We start from the raw sequence: 24,371 nt of genomic DNA on the forward strand, positions 1-24,371 counted from the left end.
TCTATTTCTTCTTCTCCAACAAACACATTTCTATAGTACTCATTATTTTTTAACAGATACTATGACGCTTTTTGCACTTTTCTAACATCCACTAACTCTTGCCAAATTTTCTTATTCTTAGTAGGAACACCATTAACTAGAATGACTAGTGGCTCATTTTCTGCATGGTCTACATCAATAGTTTCAATATTTTTCCTTCAATCTAACGGTAAATACACAACTCTTCCTTTCAATCCTCTTTGCAACTCTGATGGAGGTAATTTACCTGTTTTGGGCTCCATACGATCAATAGCCTGAAACGGGTGAATAGACTCATACGTATTTAAATCTATCAGCTCTGATGGAATAGCAACCAACTCTAGATTATTATGAACAGCTCTAGCAGGAATTTTACTCTCATCTAATTTGTTATAACAATATTTGCAAATACGCTGCTCAGATCCCAAATCAAAACAATCCTCTACCAACAAATAAGTTGCAAATTCCATCCACTTATCATTATCTTCTATTTCACTTTTTAAATACAGACTGACACCCCTAGTCTGATTTTTACAGTAACTTCGCCGACAACAAATACAAGAAACATTTGGTCTTTCACCTGAAATTACCATAAACTTTGTGATTTCATCCTCAAATTTTTCAGTAATTACGGGTTGTACATTGTCTTCAACATTTTGTTCTACTAATGTGTCAGTTTCTTCACTCTCTTACTGAGGACCAAAGTAACAAAATTCAATATCATCACAGACCTGATTCACATCTGATACTGACCCACGCAAAAGAGCACTGTTCAAGTCACTTAACTTTAGTGCTGGACTTTTTGCATAATACGACCTTCTCACTAACTTCCGCATTGAGTATGATGTACTGTCAGCATTCTGAAATGGTGAAAAACACTTTGACAAACTTTCCTTGAAAGACAAGCCAGAGAATGACCTTGCAAACCAGTATGTTTTCTCACTCTGCAAGGGTCTAGTCCTTGCAACAGCTTAATCTTTTGTTTTACACTTTTTTTAGTATAGGCTCGTAAAAAACGACATAATTTTTCAATAGATTCCTGTCGTACACTGCAAGTACTACTGCAATCCCAAGTTTACACAGGGTTTTTAGCACATCTCCCTAAAACTCCATCAGCTATCACTTCTTCTGCATTTCTTTCAACCATTTTCTCTTTCTCAATTGGACAACCGTCTCTAACCTCATAACCTCTACCACTGTTGTCAACTGCATACAATAATTTTTCGCTCTGTGAATAATTCACTTCGTTTAAAAAAGGCTCAGAACTGGAACAGTGTTTTCATTCTCCCAAAAAAAAATCACAATTTTTTTTTATTAATAACTCTTTTCCTCCTACTTTTGGCCTTCATTACATGGATTGGTTTATCTAGTGATCGAATTCTGTTTAATACTAAAATAAACAGTTTCCTTTTTATTTCAAAAGCCTTTTCCACAATGTTTTCAATATTCTTCTTCTTTTTATCAAATAAAGCTCTCTCTTTATATTTCTTCACATCTTTCCGCAAATTATGCACTACTCTCTTGTGAAATATTTTTTATCGTAATTCCTTCCACTGATTTTGTCTTCTTTTACCATACTTTATCTCCTTTGACTGACCATTTGCTTTTTTGCTTTTCCACTTATTTTGAATTTTTTTCTTACTTATAAAATTCTCAGTAGTTCCAGCGTTATGTTCGTTCTGTTTGGCCCTACAAACATTTTTAATAAATTGCTTTGTAATCTTACCAGAAGATTTTTTCCTTTTAGCCACATTATCTTGTACATTCGATACGTGGTTGATGTTTCTTCAAGTAATCCTCCTGTTTCTGTTATTATCTTTTTCTTTTTTTTTTGGCATGATTTCTCTATTTTAACGTTGAAAAACAGTATCTGTAAAAAAGAATCACAAATAAATGTATATTAATAACTTTCAAATGTATACTATTCTATTACTGTAGAAACACATTTTATATAAAAACTGACCACGAAACTATAGCCCTGAAGCACAGGTGTGACAATGGTTAAAACACTACATGCATAGTGCATACTACTTTGAAGCAGTTCATGCCCTAAAGCCTACCTCACTAAAAGACTACTTGCTAACTGACTGAATGATTACAGTAATATAAGGAAACACACTGGGTGAGTGACAGGGTGTTTGCTAGAAGTGTATGAATACTGACTGGGTAATTGAAGGTGTGAAAGACAAGTGTGTAGGTGGTTAGAGGACTGCATGCATAGTGGATAGGCGTTTGAAGCAGTACATGTGCTAAGGCCTGGCTCACTGCATGAGTACTTGGGTACTGACTGAATGATTAGAGTACTGCAAGGAGAGTGCCTGGGTGAATTTATAAGTGGTTGGCTTTTGGCGCAGTGAATGGATTTGTACTTGGTACAGAATGGGTCACTAGAGGAGTGCAAAGGGAGTGACAGGGTATTTGCTGGACTGTATGGATACTGACTAGGGAATTGAAGGTGTGAAATACAAGTGTGTAGGTGGTTAGAGGACTGCATGCATAGTGGATAGGGGTTTGAAGCAGTCCATGTGCTAAGACCTGGATCGCTGAATGAGTACTTGGGTACTGACTGAATGATTACAGTACTGCAAGGAGAGTGCATGGGTGAAAATATGTGTTTGGGTTTTGGCGCAGTGAATGGATTAGTACATGGTGCTGAATGGGTCACTAGAGGAGTACAAACGGAGTGACAGGGTGTTTGCTGGACTGTATGGATACTGACTAGGGAATTGAAGGTGTGAAAGACAAGTGTATAGGTGGTTAGAGGACTGCATGCATAGTGGATAGGGGTTTGAAGCAGTCCATGTGCTAAGGCCTGGGTTGCTGAATGAATACTTGGGTACTGACTGAATGATTAAAGTACTGCAACGAGTGTGCATGGGTGAATTTATAAGTGTTTGGCTTTTGGCGCAGTGAATGGATTAGTACATGGTACTGAATGGGTCACTAGAGAAGTGCAAGGGGAGTGACAGGGTGTTTGCTGGAGTGTATATATACTGACTGGGGAATTAAAGGTGTGAAAGACAAGTATGTAGGTGCTTAGAGGACTGCATGCATAGTGGATACGCGTTTGAAGCAGTCTATGTGCTAAGGCCTGGCTCAGTGCATGAATACTTGGGCACTGACTGAATGATTAGAGTACTGCAAGGAGAGTGCTTTGGTGAATTTAGAAGTGTTTGGGTTTTGGCACAGTTAATGGATTAGTACATGGTGCTGAATGGGTCACTAGAGGAGTACAAAAGGAGTGACAGGGTGTTTGCTGGAAGTGAATGAATACTGAATTGAAGGTGTGAAAAACAACTGTGTAGGTGATTAGAGGACCATTTTAGAAAAATCTTACTTTCTAAACTGCCATTTCATTTACAGAGACCATCTGAGTGCATCCAGACCTCCTTTCAAGATGCTTAGAGTGTGGATTGTGGGACACAGCTATATTTTCTGGAGCCAAAGGTATGCAGAAAACAAAGGCATTCACAAAGACCTAGGTTTGCCAAATATAGACATTAAATGGATTGGACAGAGAGGGTTAAAGTGGCACCAATTTGTGCCATTGGTGAAATCCTTCATGCATATCCAACACCCTGACCTCATAATAGTGCACTGTGGTGGCAATGACCTAGGCACTTTGACTGGGGTAGGTCTGGAAATGCTTATGAAGGACACCTTTGCAGAACTGATTTCACTTTTTCCCAAAACTACCTTTGTGTATTCTAACATATGCCAAAGGCAAAAATGGAACTGGTCCGATCATTTTTGTCCACAAATTGAGAAAGCTAGGAAACATGTGAATAAATCTGTTTCTGCTTTTCTCCGAGACTATAGAATGGGGTCCATTTACAATAACAATCTGCACTTTCATATGCAAGAGATGTATAGGAGAGATGGAGTACACTTTACTGATGAAGGAAACAGAGTCTTCCTCAACAACTTTAGACTCTGTATAGGTAATTACTTATACGTACCAAAAACTCTCAATGAACACAACGGCTCTTTTTAGAGCCACTCAAGAACAAAACACTTAAGCTTGATGTTTATCTCCCAAAAACTTCATTTTTTTTCCCTTGGATCCGCGCACCCAATGCGTTAGGAACTGCGCACCCAACGCGTGAGAATCCGTGCACCCAACGCGGTAGGATGCGCGCAACCTGCGCGCATTTCGCCGTTCTTTTTTTTTTTTTAAAAAGGGGGCCCCAGGGGGTCCTTCTGGGACCCCCTAAGCACCTCTAGAGGGTCAGAGTATTTCCACTCTGCCCCCTTTATATGTTTTACACACTTATTCCCCTTGCTTCTTCAGCCTCGCTTCTACCGAGGCAGAAAATGGCCGCCAACAGTTCCTGGTTTCGAATGTAGACAGACACTTGACAGCCAATTAGCATTCAGCGCGCGATCGGGAGGGTGCGCGCTCGGTTCGGGGAGGGTGCGCTTACGGTGCGGGTAGGGTTCGCGGATCCTCCCCGGCCATAGATATCACTAACTATTTTACCCTAATTTTCTCAGGAACTACTGAACAGATTCACACCATTTATGCAAAAGGCACGAGTTTGAACTGAGGACTATCTCTTTGCCAAATGTGGTGTCATTCCGTTCAGCGGTTCGGGCTGTAGCTGCGACAACAGATCCTATGGGAAATTGTATGGGGAAAACACGTTTTGGGACCCCCCTTTTTTCTCGGCCCCCGCTTGACGGATCACCGCGAAACTTTCAGGGTAGGAGCGGAGCTGGCCAAAAGTTTGGAAAATTTCACGAGGATTCATCAACCGGCGCCAGACTTATTGGGAATAGAATGTTTCGGATTTCCTATGGAAAATAGGTCCTAACTATAACTAAATATTTACATATATATATATATATATATATATATTTATATATATATATATATATATATATATATATATATATATATATATATATATATATATATATATATATATATATATATATATATATATATATATATATATATATATATTCAGTTCCACAATTGCCCACAAGCAGGATGCACTCACTATAAGCATACTCCAGTTAAGGGAAGGCACCCATGCTCCCAGCATCAGCAGAGCCTGACGCGTTTCAGGATTACTCCCTTTCTCAAAGGCTTTTCTGCAATTGAATGACTGCCAGCTACACAACTATCAGCTTATGTCCCTCCTTTATTTCCATGTCACAATCACACTCAGGTGAGTTAAACTTCACAGATGCATTCTGGGGCTGATAGTTCGAAAAATAAATCCCAAGTGGGCTGCAGGCAGTCCATTCAACCTAATATTAAAACATCACAGGGGCACAGGCAGAGTCCTTCCCCGTTCGAATTTCATGCTAATCAGTCCAGTTCCGCTGATGCGTCGCACCGGCAGTGGGACCGCTGACTTCTGCGGCGGTGCTTCCTTCGACCGGGTCGGCCGATTAAATTCAGTTCCACAATTGCCCACAAGCAGGATGCACTCACTGTAAGCATACTCCAGTTAAGGGAAGGCACCCATGCTCCCAGCATCAGCAGAGCCTGACGCGTTTCAGGATTACTCCCTTTCTCAAAGGCTTTTCTGCAATTGAATGACTGCCAGCTACACAACTATCAGCGTATGTCCCTCCTTTATTTCCATGTCACAATCACACTCATGTGAGTTAAACTTCACAGATGCATTCTGGGGCTGATAGTTCGAAAAATAAATCCCAAGTGGGCTGCAGGCAGTCCATTCAACCTAATATTAAAACATCACAGGGGCACAGGCAGAGTCCTTCCCCGTTCGAATTTCATGCTAATCAGTCCAGTTCCGCTGATGCGTCGCACCGGCAGTGGGACCGCTGACTTCTGCGGCGGTGCTTCCTTCGACCGGGTCGGCCGATTAAATTCAGTTCCACAATTGCCCACAAGCAGGATGCACTCACTGTAAGCATACTCCAGTTAAGGGAAGGCACCCATGCTCCCAGCATCAGCAGAGCCTGACGCAATTCAGGATTACTCCCTTTCTCAAAGGCTTTTCTGCAATTGAATGACTGCCAGCTACACAACTATCAGCGTATGTCCCTCCTTTATTTCCATGTCACAATCACACTCAGGTGAGTTAAACTTCACAGATACATTCTGGGGCTGATAGTTCGAAAAATAAATCCCAAGTGGGCTGCAGGCAGTCCATTCAACCTAATATTAAAACATCACAGGGGCACAGGCAGAGTCCTTCCCCGTTCGAATTTCATGCTAATCAGTCCAGTTCCGCTGATGCGTCGCACCGGCAGTGGGACCGCTGACTTCTGCGGCGGTGCTTCCTTCGACCGGGTCGGCCGAATAAATTCAGTTCCATTGAATGACTGCCAGCTACACAACTAGCAGAAGTCAGCGGTCCCACTGCCGGTGCGACGCATCAGCAGAACTGGACTGATTAGCATGAAATTCGAACGGGGAAGGACTCTGCCTGTGCCCCTGTGATGTTTTAATATTAGGTTGAATGAACTGCCTGCAGCCCACTTGGGATTTATTTTTCGAACTATCAGCCCCAGAATGCATCTGTGAAGTTTAACTCACCTGAGTGTGATTGTGACATGGAAATAAAGGAGGGACATACGCTGATAGTTGTGTAGCTGGCAGTCATTCAATTGCAGAAAAGCCTTTGAGAAAGGGAGTAATCCTGAAATGCGTCAGGCTCTGCTGATGCTGGGAGCATGGGTGCCTTCCCTTAACTGGAGTATGCTTACAGTGAGTGCATCCTGCTTGTGGGCAATTGTGGAACTGAATTTAATCGGCCGACCCGGTCGAAGGAAGCACCGCCGCAGAAGTCAGCGGTCCCACTGCCGGTGCGACGCATCAGCGGAGCTGGACTGATTAGCATGAAATTCGAACGGGGAAGGACTCTGCCTGTGCCCCTGTGATGTTTTAATATTAGGTTGAATGAACTGCCTGCAGCCCACTTGGGATTTATTTTTCGAACTATCAGCCCCAGAATGCATCTGTGAAGTTTAACTCACCTGAGTGTGATTGTGACATGGAAATAAAGGAGGGACATACGCTGATAGTTGTGTAGCTGGCAGTCATTCAATTGCAGAAAAGCCTTTGAGAAAGGGAGTAATCCTGAAACGCGTCAGGCTCTGCTGATGCTGGGAGCATGGGTGCCTTCCCTTAACTGGAGTATGCTTACAGTGAGTGCATCCTGCTTGTGGGCAATTGTGGAACTGAATTTAATCGGCCGACCCGGTCGAAGGAAGCACCGCCGCAGAAGTCAGCGGTCCCACTGCCGGTGCGACGCATCAGCGGAACTGGACTGATTAGCATGAAATTCGAACGGGGAAGGACTCTGCCTGTGCCCCTGTGATGTTTTAATATTAGGTTGAATGAACTGCCTGCAGCCCACTTGGGATTTATTTTTCGAACTATCAGCCCCAGAATGCATCTGTGAAGTTTAACTCACCTGAGTGTGATTGTGACATGGAAATAAAGGAGGGACATACGCTGATAGTTGTGTAGCTGGCAGTCATTCAATTGCAGAAAAGCCTTTGAGAAAGGGAGTAATCCTGAAACGCGTCAGGCTCTGCTGATGCTGGGAGCATGGGTGCCTTCCCTTAACTGGAGTATGCTTACAGTGAGTGCATCCTGCTTGTGGGCAATTGTGGAACTGAATTTAATCGGCCGACCCGGTCGAAGGAAGCACCGCCGCAGAAGTCAGCGGTCCCAATGCCGGTGCGACGCATCAGCGGAACTGGACTGATTAGCATGAAATTCGAATGGGGAAGGATTCTGCCTGTGCCCCTGTGATGTTTTAATATTAGGTTGAATGAACTGCCTGCAGCCCACTTGGGATTTATTTTTCGAACTATCAGCCCCAGAATGCATCTGTGAAGTTTAACTCACCTGAGTGTGATTGTGACATGGAAATAAAGGAGGGACATACGCTGATAGTTGTGTAGCTGGCAGTCATTCAATTGCAGAAAAGCCTTTGAGAAAGGGAGTAATCCTGAAACGCGTCAGGCTCTGCTGATGCTGGGAGCATGGGTGCCTTCCCTTAACTGAAGTATGCTTACAGTGAGTGCATCCTGCTTGTGGGCAATTGTGGAACTGAATATATATATATATATATATATATATATATATATATATATAATATATATATATATAAATATATATCTAAAAGCCAAAATCCTGGATCACCTTAATCACTGCGAAAAAGCAGGTACGGACCACTGCATGATGTTTCAAGTGAAGTGCTTTATTGCAGAGATTTCAGCATCAAAGTAATGTGACGTCAAGTGCCCAGCATGACCCCTTTCGACCGCGTTACCACGGTCTTGATCACATGATGCGCTGGACATATTACAACCTTTAAATAGTGTCAGACTTGATTAGGTTGAAAAAATAAAAATAAACCCCTAAGCAATAGAGATTAAAAAAAACATACGGGACAGGCACTACTTCTAAACCAAAGACATTGCTTCATTTGTTAAAGAAAGTAACCCATGCCTGAAGTATATTAAAACACAGTGAAGGAATAATTCTAATGTTATTGCTGGATAAAGCCACATACTTGTAAAATACCTATGCATTTTACCAAGTGGTAATAACGGTTCCTTAAAATGGAATGTAGACAGCTTATCTCGATCACAACAAATAATGCAACAATACCCCTTCCAGTATTAAAATCACTATTCTTATTTGAATAAATATTTAAGTGCTAGTGCAAGAGTGTGTAAAATAACAAATGATGCCAACAATAATCATGGATTGTTGTCAACAATGAAAATACAATGCTAACGGCATGCCCATTTCAAATGATTGTAAAGCGCAAGTGCACTGTAAACACAAGACCAAGTGCAAATATACATATTTTACACAATATACCTATAGAGTCTTGAATTAGTAACATTCATGTAAGAGTAAGGTGGAAGTGCACTCGAAACGTCTGACTACTGCAAAACAGAAGGCGTCACCATTATTACCTATTGAGGCTCAACAAAGTACAGTACATAGGATATAGGGGGCTAAAACGAGGTTTAAAACCCATTTAAAACTTGGTAAAGCCAGATAAAATTGGGTTAAAACCAAGTTAAAAATAATGTAAAAAACCAAGTAAACTGACAGCCTAAAACAGAACAGTGTAAGGTGTGATCATTACTGACCCCCGTTTATAAATATTGTGTAGGTCCTCCTCTGTATTGAGACCATTAGGCATCATGGTATCTAATAACATGATAAACTGGGATTCTAGTTGGCAAAGTTTTCTCTCCCTATTACCACCCCTGATTGATTTGAGTACCGAACGTATTACATAGTAACTTAAGTCATTGAGATTGTTATTGTGGACTAGTTAAAGATGCCGAGCAACCATATAATTGGGATCTGAATTGACTACTGCGCGTAAATGTTGGAGTATCCTATCAAAAATGTGAAGTTTGGTACTACCAACATATTGTAGATGGCAAGTGCATTCCAATATATAGACTGCAAAATCAGTCCTACAGGTAAAATGTCCCTGGATCTAAATGGGTTTGGAATCAAATGCATTAGTATATTCTGTTGTATTCTTCCCAAATTTGCACGCTTGACTTGAACTACACTTAAAAAATCCTGTCCATTTAGATAACCATGTGCTGGAGACACTAACCTCTGGGCTTGTTCTAACAAGCACATCTCTCATCGAGGGAGCATGTCTAAAGGTTAGTGCAGGAAGCGCTGGCAATGTTTGTGACAAAGTGCTGTCGGACAACACTGTAGGTCAACTTTTATAAATTATCTTCCTTATTTGTCTCTATTGGCAACTATAAGTGGTTATCAGCCTGACTGAGTCTACAGGTTCAGATACAATGTTGGGAGTGGCCGACTGTATATGGAGTGCATTATTGGTAATGACTTGTACATACTCTTCTCTAATGTGGCTATTGGCTCTGTTTAATGCAGCTTTCAAATCTTTTACTTTATATCCCCGTACACTGAAACGATGGAGAGCTTCCGACTGGCAGAATTTTAAATCAGACTCAGAACTGCATATTCTCTGGATTCTTAAAAACTCCCCATAGGGGATACTCCGGATAAGATGGTTTGGGTGGGAACTGCTGGTATGAAGTATGGAATTGCCAGTAGTACTTTTCCTGTGAAGTTTGGTGTGAACAGTATTGCCCTCAATGTACACCTCTACATCCAAGAATTGCACACGCTTGTTGCTAATCTCAGCAGTAAAGTTCAAATTGAGCTTGTTATTGTTAATGGTCTCAACAAATTGTTTAGCAGATTCCATAGATCGTCTCCATATGACACAGACATCATCGATAAACCTCCAACAAAGGAGTACATATGCATCGTATATGGCGTTGTAGAGGGTCCTGAGGACATGCTCTTCTCACCAGCCAACGTATAAACACACATAGCTGGGAGAGAAGCATGCCCCCATCGCCACATAACGAAGCTGCTGGTGAACCTCTTTGTCAAACGTAAAATAGTTATTCATCAGGCAAATCTCTATCATTTTCAGGATCATGTTATTATGTTCATAACAATGAATGCTGCGTTTACCCAGATAATACCTCACTACTTCGATACCATCAGAATGGTGATTGCTCGTGTACAGAGAGCAAATGTCCATTACAATCAAGAGACAATTCTCCTCCCATCTGACAGTTTGAAGTTTGGATAAAAAGTGGCCAGTATCTTTAATAAAAGAAGGGAGATCCTCAACAAATTCATGTAGAAAACCATTGACATATTTGGATACAGGCTCCAAGAGACTCTTCTTAGCTGATAATATTGGTCTTCCTGGCACAGGTGTTACATTTTTGTGAACCTTGGGTATGAAATATAATACTAGTGTTAGAGGATGTTCATTTCTTAAAAAGGAGAATTAGTTTTTACTCAACAAGCCCACGCGTTTCCATTGAGCTAGATCATTGAACACAGTGGGCCCGATTCACAGAATTAACTTAAAACAAAATCCTAAACTTACTACTTTTGGTATTCACTGAATGCACTTACTACTGTGGAAATTTTCAACACGAGTGCGGACGTAAAGTTAGTAGTCGTAAATCCATTCTGTGAATACCAAAAGTAGTAAGTGCATTCTGTGAATACCAAAAGTAGTAAGTGCATTCTGTGAATACCAAAAGTAGTAAGTTTAGGATTTTGTCTTAAGTTAATTCTGTGAATCGGGCCCAGTGTCCTGACTTGCCTAAGTTCATTAAAATAGGCTTTTCTATAGCCATCAACATCATTTAAGGGGCATAAGGCCTTTTCCATGTAGAGGGTTTTGGCCATAACACTATATTGCCTCCCCCTTGTCTGCTTTTAATTTGAGCATGAGATTGGAATATTGCACATCCAAATGCCTTCTTCGACTGTTTTTCTGCAAGACAGTTCTATTGAGTTCCTTTAGGTCTTGAATGACGCAGTCACTAAAAACATCTATGGTGTCTTTAGGCATAATAGGAATGAAAGTGGACAGCGGACTAAAGGGGCTGTTTGATGGACTGCTGCAAGCTATACCATGTTCCCTCAGTTCATCTTGTGTGGAGTTTGCTGTAGAAGTGTCATCATTGGCCAAAGAATACACTGACCTGAGTGTCTTGATGTCAAATACCTGGAGAGTCGAAGAGAACATCGTGAATTGTTTGATGTTAGAGGAAACCTCTGTTGCATTTTGCAATTTGAAATATTTTCGAAGCTTAAATTTTCAAATGAATTTAAATACATACACTCTAGACTGAACATATTTGAAGCTGTTGGTAGGGCAAAAGGAAAGACCAAGTGAAAGCAACTGCATTTCTTCAATAGATAGTTAACACTGGGCGTAATACTATGTTACGCTCGTGGAGCGTGCGTAGTTTGCGCTACTACACACTACGCAAATTGGACATAGCGCAGTGCAAAAACGCGTAGCGTAGCGGGCATTTTTTGCTTGCTCGCAGTCCTCAACATCAAGTTGGCGACGACGAGCGAGCAAAATCAACATCCCGGCGAGACTTTTTAATCGTACGCGATCAGCAACATCAAGTTGCCGATCGCAAGCGTGGAAAATAAACCTCCTGGCGAGATTCTCAACGCGGAGAGGTCAGGTTACTCATTGTGAGTGATCACGTATGCTCGCGACCGCTTGCGATGAGAAAGTACCAGTTCGCGTTGAGAAAGCTGCCGCTCGATTACAAATCTACTAGAGCAGCGGGAAACAACCGATTACACTGTGCAAGATGCCGTTTGCAATGATTGCACAGTGCGGACAAGCATCCAGCACTGTGCAATCAGTGCGAACAGCATTTCCCTACCGCCCTATGCAGTTCCGTAGTTACGCGTAGTGTGCGTAGTGTGAAGGAAACTTCGTTTATGCTATGCATAACGCAACTACGCAAACTACGCCCAGGGTAATAGTACGGTGTCAGAGAGATTAATGACTGTATTATCTGAATTACTCATTGGCGGGGCCATTTCCCGGATCTCCCCCCTCTGCCTCTGCTGTTGCTTCCTGAGTTTGCACCTTTGTTTCCTGTGTTGATTTCTCCTTTTCCTTGTTTCTTTACAGGATTGCGCGGTCGCAGAGTGTTTTGGCGGTCTTGCAATAAAAAATTTAATTCCTCAGCTGGTGTATGATTTGTGAGCACTTGTACATGAAAACTGTTACCCCTGCTGTCATCAGAGTCATTGCTACTGCACACAGAGCTAATTTCAGAGGATGAAGATTTCAAACCTGCTTGACCAGGTACTGTGACCATGGAGGTTTTAGTAGCCAATGCTTGCCTCTTGACATTGTCAAATTTTTGGGAAACGGTAAAAACTCTCCCCATCTCATAGTCCCTCTTGTCTCTGCGAATTTAAAGATTTTTCTCGCTTTTATGGTCTATTCATGTTTTCTCAAGCGTGCCTCAATCTCCTCATGACCTTTTTTAATCTGATCTTTTTGTTCATTAGTTTCCAGCAATCCATTCACTATTTAAATTTCCTTTAGAATTTCAACTCTGTCTATCTCAGCGTACTTGATGAGTATTGACACCATATTCATGGCGCTTCCAGATTGTTTGTCGCCCACTCCTTCAACATGAGTGGATTAGGGTTCTCAAATGAAGGAGCTATCTATCATCACCCTTAATCCTCGTGGGACCCTGCCTGCCTCTTTATATTTTTCCAGGGACTTTTTTCCCCCACCATTTTGTTAACTCAGTACATATCAATGTTTCCAGATTTTTGGGCAAGGATTGTAATCACTGTTTGTATTTAAGTTCTTATTGTGCCCACTCTGCATTTCATCGACTTCTGTAAAGTTGAGAAAAAGGGCATCTGCCACGGCCTCTTGGTCCCGCAGCGCGTCTGCTGTTGAAATCATTTCATGATGCTCTGCAATGTGTGGTAATGCATAACGGTGCTCCTAAACAATATGTAACAAACACTTAAATAATCACCACTATCTCTACTGCCCGCTAATGTCATAAACTAAATGCCGAACTGTCTTACCACAAGGAAACTCGTTTGGCTCCTCGGCGTCCTCCGACGCCTCGGGCGCCACCGAATACTCTGTAGGGAAGAGAGGTTCACAAGTCCATTCAGGTTAAAATGCGGGAGGCTGATTCGAATGGCTAGAAACAAATCGCATCTGCGATGCCAGTTGTATGCCGGTCAGCCACAGGTTGGAGGGAGGGTCCAAAATGACGAAGACAGCCGTACTCCGTTGAATCACATGAAACAGCCACAATCCTGGATCACCTTAATCACGGCGAAAAAGCAGGTACGGACCACTACGTGATGTTTCAAGTGAAGTGCTTTATTGCAGAGATTTCAGCATCAAAGTAATGTGACGATATGTGCCCAGCATGATGCGTTTCGGCCGCGTTACCACGGTCTTGATCACATGACACGCTGGACTTATTACACCCTTTAAATAGTGTCAGACTTGATTAGGTTGACAAAATAGAATGTATTTTTTTATATATATATGTTCACTGAAAAAACCATAGGTTTTACAGACGTTATAGTTAGGAATTAGCATTTATAAAAACTTAGTAATTCACTGAAAAAACCATAGGTTTCAGGGACGTTATAGTTAGTTGGACATTTGACTCATAAAACCAGAGAAATTCACCTGTTATAGTTAGTTGAGCTAACTATAACTTTAGCGCCTGCAATGCACTGCTGATGACGTCACATATTACATCTCTCATGACATGGTCAGTGACATCACTGATGACATCACTGATGACATCTCAAATGACATCACTCATGACATCACTCATGACATCATCCAGTGAATGTGTGTTTGTGTAAAGTTTAAATATTTTTCATATATGTCTATGCCAAGATCTATTAAAGAATAACTCGATGTAAAAGTGCCTGAAAACATTATTTAGTAGATGCATGACTGACTCTATAAGTCACTGACTGAATGTATGTAACTGAATGCATGCATTAGTGACTAGACTGTGTGAATGTCTCTCTTAGTCTCTCACTTGGTATGTACGCAGGTGCATGGCTGGGTGAGTAGCTACATCAGTGTGTATATGTGTTTTCCATTGATTGTATGAGTATCTGTATGGGGGTCTGACTGTCTATGTGGGTGTGTGGGTGGTGTCTGACTCTGTGCATACATGTCTCAATGGCCGATTCACTGGTTCTATAGATTCAAAAGTACATCTCAGAAGGGCTGTATAGATAGCTGACTGTGTGAACAGGTGTGTTCATTAGTGAATTGATGTCTCAGTTGTATATATGTGAGTAACTAAATATGTTTTTACACACTATATGTGAGTGTTGGGGTGTATAATTGACTATGTGAAAGACAGTGATTGCAAGAGTGTCTACATACATGAATGTGTACATGTACTAGTGATTGTATAAGAGAGTAAGTATGTGATAGTATCTATATAAATAAGGAAAGTGATGTGTATATAAATAAGGCAGGTGTTGTGTATATATCTGCATAGGTGAGTACATGGGTGTATAATTGATTTTTGGCATGACTGAATAGATGTGTGAGTAACTCTATGGATCAGTAGCACTGTGTGAATGTATATATACGTGTATGAGTGGATATTATACTGATGTAATGATGAGTGACACCATGAATGAGTGACTGTATAAGTGTATAGCTGGCTCACAATATATAGATAGGAATCAGTGGATGGATATCTAGTATCTGGTATTGGTGTGTCTATGCTTTTCAAAACAGTAGTCTGTTTTTTAGAGTGCGTCTATCAAAGGTTATATTACAGTGTGAAGAGTTGTGTCAGACTATCGCGTGGATGATGTCATCAGTGATGTCATCAGTGATGTCATTTGAGATGTCATCAGTGATGTCATGAGTGATGTCACTGACCATGTCATGAGTGATGTAATATGTGACGCCATCAGCAGTGCATTGCAGGCGCGCTTGTTATAGTTAGCTCAACTAACTATTTCAGGTAATTTCTTTCGTTTTTTATGAATCAAATGTCCAACTAACTATAACATCCCTGAAACCTATGGTTTTTCAGTGAATTTCTAAGGTTTTTTAAATGCTAAATCTGAACTATAACGTCTGTGAAGGTTTTTTAAATGTTAATTTCATAGTTTGATATTTATAAAACCTGTATTTTTTCAAATTATTTTTTAATATTTACAACTCTATCATCCTTTGTTTAAACTTTACAAATAATGTAATCTTTTATATTTTCCCCACAAAATATATATATTTTTTTTTTGTTGAGAAAACTACAGTCCCGTACCGGTAGTCTAACAAGCTCAATCAACAAGTGAATCCTATCCACCACATTTAAATGATGCGCAGTTCGTATCCGACGGGTTTGTGGCACCACGTCTTGCGTAACAACATGTACATATGAGGTCGCATCAGCTGCTACTTTGGTATGCGACGGGTACTCACTACCAAGCAGCGCATTACGTCATGTACGTATAGGGTTGCAACCACTGCGTGTTGCGTATGCAATGAGTGCACGCTGCCATGCCCTGTGTCACATCATAGACATACGATTAGGGGTGGGCGGAATTTGCGTAATTGCGTTACGCAAATCTCCGCGAAACGGTAAAAAATCTCCGCGAACACGCAGAAATTCCGCGAACACGCGGAATTGCTTGTTCGCGATGCTTTTTTCTGTTCACAATTGCTGTTTGCGTGCTCGGGGAGAAATATCTCGCGAACACGCATTTTGAGAACGCGAACAAGCAAAAATTTCGCGAGATCGCGGAAAGCAGACTTTTGAGCAATTTCGCGTTCTCCGCGGAACGCAAAATTACGCGAATTCCGCAAATTCCGCGAGCGGAACGGAATTTACCGCCCAGGCCTACATACGATGTCGCACCGCATACGCCATTCCCTCATTTTCTTTTGTCTCAAAACTATATCTAAAAAACTTTAAAGTGTATATTAGAGCAAGTGATAATTACAAATGTTTTAAACAGTTATATATTTCTAACTCTAATAAGCTTATATTATAATAAACATATGTTCTCAAAATCACATCGGGTGCGGTCTCATTGCGCACTGGCTGCGCAATTGCCATGTAACCATAAAAAAAGCATTTCATTAGTTCATAACATTTCTCATTGTAACAGTTCGAAAACGCCCCCCATTGTAGTCAATATCTGTACTGCATTTCATGAGACACATCTCTTCTGCTTAGAGAGCTTTGTTCAAAACTTTTTGCAATATACACATATCTTACACTACACACAACATGCAACCATCATTTTCATCAATATTCATGCTCTGTAAAGTAGCCTTCCACCTATGATACCCATACACCTAAAAGTTACATTACCAAAATGTTCTCCAATACCACAGGTAACATGGTTGCATACGCTGTCCACAACACAACTTAATATAGTACCGCCCAGAGACAGTATCATGCATAGATAATGAACACACGGACACACATAGATAGTGGAAGTTGATACGGGCACGTACGCTCGACTCCTTTTTATTACCGTGGTGACATTTCCAGTGACGTCTGTGCTGGATGTGTTTGCGGTAAGTCTAAACCAGCCTTCAGACAATATTTGCTGCTAGCATCAACTACAACAGTCATTGTATCACACACATAGATTCAATATTAAAAGAATCAATAAGTTATGCTGCAGTAAGGTAGGGACAGTAGATGTGAAATAATACAGAAATAATTCCATCGTAAAAGAACAACAACTTGTGGTATACTGACACACAATCAATAGATCTGAAATAATACACAAAAAGATTATATCATAAACGCTCCATCAGTTCTAGTGGACTCACATAACCATATCAAAAGCATTCAGCATGTGCACAGCCACCGATAATGCGTGCTCTAGACAGGCCGTTCTAGGAGCAATATCTGTTGCCATCAACACTGCATCATCTGCAATACCGACTCAATCTGAATTATGAACCCTGCTGTCTGCAGTGTAGGCCATAGAGAGCGGTCACAAAGGACCCACAGATACGTAAAGTGAGTTCTCCTACCCAGTTTGTCATCAGTGCAGCAACAAAAAAGAGTGTGCAATGATACATATGCATGGTGCAGACAGTACACACTGGAGCAATGTCTTTTCCTACAGGACTACCTCATCTACAATAGCGACTCAATCTCAATTGTGAACACTGTTGTCTGCAGTGTAGGCCAGAGTGAGCGGCCACAAGGGCCTACAGCCACATGGCATTCACTTGAGCTCTACAGTTTGCAATACACAAACTAAAAAAAAATGTGTGCATAGCCTGCAATGATGCATATGAGTGGTGCAGACAGAGCGCAGTCATAGAATCAAGACCCTGTTTCATTGTTCGGACCTGCTGTACCGCGCTATAGTCCAGCAACTACAGTCAACAAAGCCCAATAATCCTGTACAGCAGTTAGCTACGGAAGCACAGAGTGTGATGCACCTCAACGGAGGGAGTTCTGTGAAAAGCAAGCATCAGGTAATATCGGACATCATCCATTGTGGGATCAAGTCACCATTCCACAGTTGGGACCCAAAGTTGGATAAACCTGATTGAAGAGAGTACCTTCATCTCCACTCTCAAATGCAGTTCTAATATCGTCCATTGTGGAGTCAACACACCATTCTACTTTCGGAACCTAGAGTTGGTTGCAGCTGGTAGAAGGGAATACCTCAATCTCCACTCTCAGATACAGTTCTAACATCATCCATTGTGGGATCAACACACCACTCCACTGTTGGGACCTACAGTTGCTTGCACCTCATCGGAGGGGATACACAGAAATCATCACAAACTGTAACTTCTAACATCCTCAATCATATCATTAAGACCCCATTTCACTGTTTGGACCTGCTCTACTGGGGTGTATTCCAGAAATACCAGTCAACTAAGCCCAATAACTAGGGGTGGCCGGAATTTGCGAAGTTGCCTTTCGCAAAATTCCGTGAAATGGCAAAAAATCTCAGCGAACACGAGGAATTTCACGGGCTCGCGGAGATTTCGGGGGCGGGGCTTCTTTGCTTTATTTCTGTAAGTGATTCCTGCTGCGGTTTAATTTTTGGGACATGAGCATCGTGCCAGAATGAATCCTGCCCTGCATATTTATCCAAGCAGATGCCACCGTTTTGTGCAATACCTCTACTCAACTGGAGTAATTTCTACTGCCTAATCAGTAAGTGCTACCTCGTTGGGTAAATGTATAGTGCTTTTCCTACACTACAGCTGCGTAAAGGGCCAGAAGAGTTGTCTCCCGTGACCATGTGTGTCTGTAACGTTGCCACCACGCCGAAAGGCTCCGGGGTCCCTTGAGTGAGCTGTCCAACATATTGGGGAAAGGGCAGGAAGCCGTTGCATACCACTAGTGTATGTGGGGCGGGGCAAAACAGGTGGGGCTTCTGGTCCAGTTCACATGCCTGTTGTTTATAAAGGGTCAGAGCAGGATCTCAGCGGCAAACGAGGAGAAGGAACCTCCTGGTCACAGTTACTACACGAGGATTGCGCTCGAGAAAATCAAAGATGCAAAGACCTCTATCAAGGATTACAGCTAACTGTTCAGGGTGGAATGGAGAGAAGGCACATCTGCTTAGCCACGCTCACGAATTCTACACAAGGATTGCGCTCGAGAAACTCAAGGATGCGAAGACCTTTCTATTTGCTAATCAGTAAGTGCCACTTCGTTGGGTAAATGTATAGTGCTTTTCCTACACTACAGCTGCGTAAAGGGCCAGAAGAGTTGTCTCCCGTGACCATGTGTGTGCTACCTCGTTGCGTAAATGTATAGTGCTTTTCCTACACTACAGCTGCGTAAAGGGCCAGAAGAGTTGTCTCCCGTGACCTTGTGTGTGCTACCTCATTGGGTAAATGTATAGTGCTTTTCCTACACTACAGCTGCGTTAAGGGCCAGAAGAGTTGTCTCCCGTGATCATGTGTGTCTGTAACTTTGCCACCGCGCCAAAAGGCGCGGGGGTACCTTGAGTGAGCTGTCCATCATAGTGGCAAAGGGCGAGAAGCCGTTGCTTAACGCTAGTGTATGTGGGGTGGTGCCAAACAGGCGGGGCTTCTATGCGAGTTCACATGCCTCTTGTGTATAAAGGGTCACAGACCGATCAGAGCAGCAGATGAAGAGAAAGAAGCTCCTGGTCACAGGAACTAAAGGGTGATTGCGCTTGAGAAAGTCATGGATGCACAGAGCTCCATCAAGGATCACAGCTAATTCTTGACGGTAGATATGGGGAGAAAAGCACACCGCCCAGCCTCGACCTAGCTCACAAATTATTTTGGCTAATTAATGCGTTACTGAATTCGAGCTTCAACTCGGGCACCTGCTTTATTTATATCTGTAAGTGCTTCCAGTTGAGGTTTAATTTTTGTGACAGGAGCATCGTGCCAGAATGAATCCTGCCCTGCATATCGCCATTCCGCCACGGACGGCGGAAGTTCCGCGAGCGGAACGGAATTTGCCGCCCACCTTTACCAATAACCATGTGCAGCACTTAACTACAGAAGAACAGAATCTGATGCACCTCAACAGACGGAGTTCTGTGAAAAACCAGCAACAGGTAATATCAGACATCGTCCATTGTGTGATCAAGACACCATTCCACTGTTGGAACCTAGAGTTGGTTGCGCCTCATCAGAAGCTATACACAAAAATCAGCACCCACTTTAACTTCTGACACCCTCAATCATAGAATTACGTCCTCGTTTCACTGTTCGAACATGCTGTACCGCTCTGTACTCCAGCAACTGCAATAAACCATGCCTTATAATCATGTGCAGCAGTTAACTACAGAAGCACAGAGTCTAATCCACCTCAACGGAAGGAGTTCTGTAAAAATTGAGCAGAATGTAATATTGGGCATCTTCCATTGTGGAATCAAGACAACGTTCCACTTTTGCAACCTAGAGTTGGTTCCACCTGGTCAAAGGGAGTACTTTCATCTCCACTCGCAGAAGCAGTTCTAACATCATCCATTGTGGGATCAAGACACTGTTACACTGTTCGGACCTAGAGTGGGTTGCACCTGATCGGAGGGAGTACACCAAAATCATCACAGACTTTAACTTCTGACATCCTCAGTCATAGAATCAAGACCCCGTTTCATTGTTCGGACCTGCTGTACCACGCTATAGTCCAGCAACTACAGTCAACAAAGCCCAATAATCCTGTACAGCAGTTAGCTACGGAAGCACAGAGTGTGATGCACCTCAACGGAGGGAGTTCTGTGAAAAGCAAGCAGCAGGTATTATCGTACATCATCCATTATGGAATCAAGACACCGTTCCCCTGTTGGGACCCAGAGTTGGTTGCAGCTGGTCGAAGGGAGTATCTTCATCTCCACTCTCAGAGACAGTTCTAACATCGTACACTATGGTATCAAAACACCGTTCCACTGTCGGTACCTGTCGGACTACTGTGTTACTATTATAGAGAGCACTCCATGCTCCTGGGCGTCAGGCTGGGCTGTGTGTGCCTGTGTCGCGGTAGCGAGCGTTAATCTCAGGAGCCTTCCGAGCTCGCAGACCTCGGCCCAGGACCTTCCGCCGGCATGTGGTCGCCCTCTTTCACATAGAGTGGTGTTGAAAGGTGAACTGTGGGGCATATATTCGTCACAGCGGCCATGACGGTTTCTGAGTACCAGCAGGCTGAGAGCATTATTCCCGCAGCCACCTTCGCTCATAGCGTCAGCCTCGTGGCGGTGTAAGCTGCACAGACCTGGCAGACAGGTTTGCCAATCCGGAAGAGAACCACACCCAAAGAAACATGCCTTTTATTCATAACCCTACGCTAGCCTTGCGTACGGTGAGCCAGCCCACTTCCCTAAACATTTGGGGGGTGAGGCACGTACGCGCTACCATTCCGTAATCTTCCCTACTGACTGTACTATCATGGATGCGTCCACTGTCCACTTCACTCAATAGACCATCAGTGTATGTTGACATGTACATGTCTGTGCTCTGCATACTCAAGTCTGTCCGGCACATCCCCTCAAGATTTGCATTGTATACTTTTATAATCGATAATTACTTGCCACCTTCGCACATACTTTGCTCTCATCTCTCCCCGCATTCTGCATAGTGAGACAGAGGTGCCATGCCATGTTTAGTTTGTATACATGGCTAACCACGGTTCCCACAGTATATAGTGTCATTGAGTCTGCTACGTGCACATGTTGTTTGTCATGTTGAATGTCATTATATAAGGTACCGCATTTATTCACGAGCAGTGGCTTATTCCATTTACATAGCGCTGTCTTAAAGAGCATACAAAAGATTTTCTTACAGGTGAATAGTGCGACCACAATGGCAGTCATTTATTACTAACAAGAATGTCCAACTACACGGCGCTTCTAAGCTTACAGCCACCAATCTTGAGTCCTTTCTTAAAATGACGCCAACTCCCACAATCACACCAACATTCACACAGCTTTCTAATGACAGTTATCTGCTTCTCAATAACATACACTCCTACGGAATATGAGCTGGCAGACCGCATGTTAGACCTGGCACCTTGGCGTGAGTTTCCCTTCCACTTTTTGATGGTGTGCCTCGACTGTTTTGCTGGTGTTGTCCGCTCAGGGCACTGCGCCACGGCTAATCCGTGCCGCAGTGCAAGTGCTCCCTACGTAAAGTGTACCTGTAATTGGTGTCCATGATTGGTTCATTGGATTCACTGTCAGTCCCCAGTAAAGTGCACCAGGGGTGCCAGGGCTTGTGGATGCCAATGCTGCTGGTGGGCTTGCAGCGCTGGTTGCGCCACCCACAGAAGCGGCCTTGTAAAATGTGTCTAGGGTCTGCCACCGCAGACCCTGTGCGCGGTCCGGGACCGTCGCGCTGACTGCGCAAGTGCCCCCACTTGCCAGTCCCTAAACCTTCCCTTACCTACATATTAGCCACCCCTCTGGGAGGCCCAAGGGCAGGGTGCATTGTAGGCATAAGGTAAGACATGCCCTGGTGTGTGTGGCATGTCTTAGTAGTGAATTACAGCCCTTGTCGTTTTTCACTATTGAGGGCTACCTGCTCTCCATAGGCCAGAATGGGCTGCTGGGATCACGCCAACGCTGTGACCCCAGTGGACTCAGAGAGCATGGTAGAAGTGTCAAGTTTAGTATGCCTGAACTCAGGATGATAAAATACTTCTTGTAGTCAAGTTTATTTTAGTATCCTGGGTTTGTAAATGCTACTTTTAGAAAGTTAGTATTTACTGACCTGACCATCTCAGTCCGCCTCTGCTGTGTGTGTGTGTGTTCTGCCCAGCAACAGTAAGGAGCAGGGTGGGGGGATCCCCAGAGACAGGTTGGCTGCCAGGTGGTGGGTAGAGAGATTACACCTGGATGGGTGGGAGGAGTACACCTTGACTCTTGAATAGACCTGTGCTCTGCCACCACAAAGCCGGCGCCACCCCCTGTGGGGCGGCTGATGTCTCTGCCCTGCTGCTGAAAGGAAAGAGCAGAGTCACCATAGCAAAGTGCTCCAGAACTGGACTGAGCCAGGCCTAGGCCCCCTGGCGCTAAAGAACAAAAGAATCATGGTATAAAAGTAGGAGCCTGGCTCCTAAGAAATCAGAATCCTGTTTACCACAAAGAACCTCTGCCCGACTAGAAGGAGAAGGAGACGCTGGAGGAGCTGGCCTGCTGCCTGCCTTGCTGAGAAAGGAGAGGAAGAGACTTACTGAAAAGACTTTGCTACTTTGTGCTTGAACATTCTCCAAGGGCTTGATCTGAGCTTGCCCCCTGAACTGAACCCCAGGAACAGTGGGTTCTCTGTGCTTCTTGCTCGTCCTCCAATTCGAGCCGTGTGTGCATCCCGCTGGAAAAGAGACTGCGCCCCTCATCGCCCCTCCTAGGGCCGTGACACTCAGAAGCTCGCCTGCCTCCAACCCGTGAGAGCCCCGCTCCGTCCCGAGCCGCTCTCTGTTCCCGGGCCAGGCCGCCTGCATCCCTGTCACCGCCTGCCATTGGAGTGCGCTGAACGCGCTATCACCCCTCCTGCCGGAAGCCGTCCGACGACTGTGATCTACGCCGGGTCACCCAGCTGCACTAACCGTGCCCTGCGACCCCGCTTCGCTATCCCCGGACATCTCAGGCCGCGCCGCCCCCGCTGTGGAGACCCTCCTGCACCGCCGTGCTAAAGGGTCGCGGGCCGCGCCTGCCTACTTGCCCACACCTGCTGATTGAGGACCCAAGAACACTTCCCAAGCTGAGAGTCGCACCGACCTGTGCTGACTCTCCACATCACGGAAGAAGTTCCAGCATCGGGCTCGGGGCCCGCAACGCCTTATTTCCCCGTTCGCAGGAACCGATCTCTGTAAGTCCTGGAACTACAAGTAAAGAGACTACGAAGTATCCATTTGAAGCTACGAACAACGAACATTTGCCCGCTTTACAACCTGGTGGCATAGCGAAAACGTTATTGGTCTTGTGATAAGTCTGCTGAGATATATAGACACCTTATTTTTACATAAAGAATCGTATTTTTATATATATCCAAGTCTGGTGTCCGTTTCTGGGGGGATTGATGTATTTACTGTGTGTATGATTGTAAGTGCTTAACCAACAACGCCTGAGGAATCGCCTTGGCTGCTCACGCCACGCACCTAGAGGGTGAGCAAGGGTCATTCGCGAGGGGTTATCCTGCGCCCTGACGTGGAGGAGAGGGTTCCTGCTTGACACAAGGGCAACCTTGCGCCAACCAGAGATCCCCGACTCTAACATTGTTGGCAGCGGTTGGGATTTCGGATTGGCACTTGTAATTTGCATACAGTGAATTATTAATCACCAGATAGTGAGAGCAGACCAAGTAACGCAGCCACAGGTTTTCATTTTCTGAACTTTGTTGAGACATCTGCCATTACTGCGACCATGCCTGGCTCACACTCCGCTGGGAGAGCACTCTCTGTGATTTCTGGAATCGATGAGGTGGATTGGGAGAGACTGGAAGGCTACACGATGGAGCAATTGAAAGGCTACAGTGTACAATTCAGAGTCCCCCATGCTG

The sequence above is a fragment of the Triturus cristatus genome, chromosome 4_2 (genome assembly GCF_964204655.1).
Source record: "Triturus cristatus chromosome 4_2, aTriCri1.1, whole genome shotgun sequence".
In the NCBI taxonomy this organism is placed as follows: domain Eukaryota; kingdom Metazoa; phylum Chordata; class Amphibia; order Caudata; family Salamandridae; genus Triturus; species Triturus cristatus.